The sequence below is a fragment of the Haplochromis burtoni genome, unplaced genomic scaffold (assembly GCF_018398535.1).
Source record: "Haplochromis burtoni strain Fernald_Lab_line unplaced genomic scaffold, NCSU_Asbu1 Contig_581, whole genome shotgun sequence".
NCBI lineage: Eukaryota > Metazoa > Chordata > Actinopteri > Cichliformes > Cichlidae > Haplochromis > Haplochromis burtoni.
The window spans coordinates 143,312-146,222 of NW_024582942.1; the positions used below are offsets into that span (position 1 = coordinate 143,312).

The 2,911-nt window shown below is 41.3% G+C and overlaps 2 long non-coding RNA genes across 4 annotated transcripts in view; one reads left to right on the top strand and one right to left on the bottom strand.

Moving 5' to 3' along the window:
* Positions 1 to 2,223, bottom strand: part of LOC102296882 — a 29,744-nt gene extending 27,521 nt beyond the window's left edge. For 2 of the 3 annotated variants that reach the window (XR_317427.3, XR_001335763.2), the window contains exon 1: positions 2,044 to 2,223. This is a non-coding gene — a long non-coding RNA (uncharacterized LOC102296882). The remainder of the gene's footprint in view (positions 1 to 2,043) is intronic. The other variant, XR_006053044.1, reaches the window with a different exon arrangement.
* Positions 1 to 2,256, top strand: part of LOC121812414 — a 24,155-nt gene extending 21,899 nt beyond the window's left edge. Inside the window, exon 2 of the long non-coding RNA XR_006053047.1 lies at positions 1,994 to 2,256. This is a non-coding gene — a long non-coding RNA (uncharacterized LOC121812414). The remainder of the gene's footprint in view (positions 1 to 1,993) is intronic.
* The last annotated feature ends 655 nt before the right edge of the window (positions 2,257 to 2,911 follow it).

The window sequence follows — 2,911 nt, forward strand, 5'->3', positions numbered from 1 at the left end:
CCCTGTTGAAAGTACTGTACTTGCATTCGGTGTCTCTGAGCACTGAACTGAAAAAGGCAAGCGGCTGCAAGACCCTGCAGCAGGAGGCAGAGGGCCAGCAGTTGTTGGTGCATCCAGGGTGCGGCCAGCGTCATCCAAGGGCTGCAACATGTCCAAACAAATAAATAAAATGTAATCTCACACTTCTGTTTAATCAGTTTGACGTTTATTTAGCTGTGTGAAAACCCCAGAGGAACCCTCCCCGAGGGATTAATAAAGTTTCAATTAATCTAATCGAATAACTTTAATCTCAACCAAACCAATTAACTCAAGAACAAATAAAAACACTGAAAAACACCAAACAATTACATTTTTAGGTTATCTAAGTGACTTATAGATCATGTTTAACCCAAGTAGCGAAAGATCATGGGGGTTTGAAAACAATGTGCCGGGAGTCCACTGTTTTCGCCAGAGCAGATATTTGAAGTTTACACAGCTACATTCTTGCCTGAAAATACGTTCAAACTTGCAGCCCAGAAAGAGTGAAAAGAGTAAAATTAAAACTAAGTAGCTGCCGCCATTGTTGGAAACTGGAATTGGCTGGGCAGCGCTGTGAATTCTGGGATATGGCTTTTACATTTTGTTGTTCGGGTGGAAAATCAGGAGAACGGTGGCTCTGGGAGGTTTTCGGGAGGGGCACTGAAATTCAGGACACTCCTGGAAAAATCGGGAGAGTTGGTATGTATGCCCCAGGTGCGGCTTGTGTAGAGATGCCATATAGGTCCATATATATTTGGACACTGACACAAGTTTGTTTGTTTTTATCGCATTCCTGAAACATTATCCAATTACAGTTATATAATGGATATGGACATAATGTGCAGACTCTCAACTTTCACTTGAGGGTATCCATATTCAATTTGGAAGAAGGGTTTAGGAGTTTCAGCCACACTCTTTTTAAAGTGATCACAAGTAATTTGACAATAGACTCAAACATTATTTCATGGGCAGGTGTGGGCAATTCCTTCATTATCTAATTATTAATTAATCAGATAAAAGGCACTGGGGAACTCAGCAACACAAAACGACCTGGACATCCACGGAAGACAACAGTGGTGGATGATCACAGAATTATTTCCATGGTGAAGAGAAACCTGTTCACAAAAGCTGGGCAGAATTCTTCTTTGCAGAACCTCTTGAGTTCTAACAGGTTGGATGGCGAGCATTCAGGCCAATTTAAGATGCTAACTCATGTTTAAGCCTGGACTCTGAGCACCTCAAGGACATTCACAGACAGGCCTGTGAAGCACTGAATACTTTCTGGATGCACTGTATGACGAGGCTGGATGATTTCACAGTGTTTGCATGTTATACCCACATAGCTACATCTTAGCCACATCATTTCCCCTTTTCTTCATGTCTGCACTCAAACCCAAAGTTTCTGAGGCTTGACTGCAAAGAACATTTTCATCAATACACACATTTTGTGCGCTAACATCAGTGCAGCTTTTTTGTACAGCCTGCTAAAATATGACTTAAAACATCTTTTTGTTCAGAAATGTTTTTTTATTTCATGACAACATTTTTGTTTTTATGCAGATAGATTATGCTGCCATTAGTTTTTTTCTAGGTTCATCTTTAATACTTGAATCATGCCTGCTTACACTCCAGTTTTACTCTTAAGTGTAAAAACCAGAACATGTCAAGTAAAGTAGATCAGCACCTTGAAATGACCTGGTTTTCTACGACATATTTTTAGAGAAAGACGTCAACAACCGTGAGCATCATGGAGCAAGTCGCTTATGCTTTCAGTTCAAGGGCGAGTCCACAAGCGGTTTATAAAGAGATGTCGTGGATTACAGTGTTGTTTAGCAATTTTAGTCTATAAGCCAAACAAAAAACTCACAATAACTCTTCAACCTGTAACTGAACGACTGCAACACACTTCTTCTGAGAGCCGATAAAACCTTCATGAATCTTTCGATCAATATCAGACCTTTGAGTGCAAAAGCAGGTTTAGTCTGTTAATTAAAACAGATATGTGAAAGGTCATAGGTCACTCACCACAACAGGACGACATGATCAGAGCAAGCCAGAGAGAGACGGAGAGCAACACATTCATCCTGGACGAGAGACACAAACTGACTGAGACAGACAGAGAGAGAGAGGGGGCGTGTCTAAATAGAAACTCTCCAAACGAGAGAAAACTTACAGCTTTTAACGAGCCTCAGCTTTGTGAGTCGGACCCAACAGGCTTTTTAAGATGAGGCCACTGAACTTAAAGAAAGATGTAAGCCCTGATAATAAAACATAAGGCAGGTCAGAGCTGTTCAAAATAAACAAACAATCACTCGAATAGTTTCAAAAATAAAGTCTTTTATTTTGTCTTTTTTATTACAACTTTCATTGCAGATAAAGCTTCTGTCTTTGGCTCCACCCACAATCAGTTCCAGATTTGATGGACAACCAATCCCAGCAGGAGCATCAGTTTCAGCTGACCAATCCCTGAGGCCTGAGAGAGGTCACACACAAACACACAGGCAGAAAGGTTCAAATTTCACGCCATAAACTTTATTGTTTTCATACTGAGTAAACTTAAACTGGCCACTGGCAGCCATGCACGCCCAAATTATGGAGACACGTGTTACACACATGGATGCATGCGTCCTCACATATGTGGCGCTATGATAAAGATAAAGACATGAAAATCGTATTTTATGCTCAAAGACACTTTCTTTTGGAAAGGCCACTGTTAATGTCGATTGTACTGTTCGCCAGCAGGGGGCACTCAGTCTCGAACGCATCGGTAGCTGGCGCTTCACGAATGTTAGTCAGTAGTGAAGATGCAGCGTACGGCCCGCGCAGAAAGAACTGATTGACTGTTTTTCTACAGGTAAGCTGGGTGGGATGTTATAAAAGTGACAGACCACAG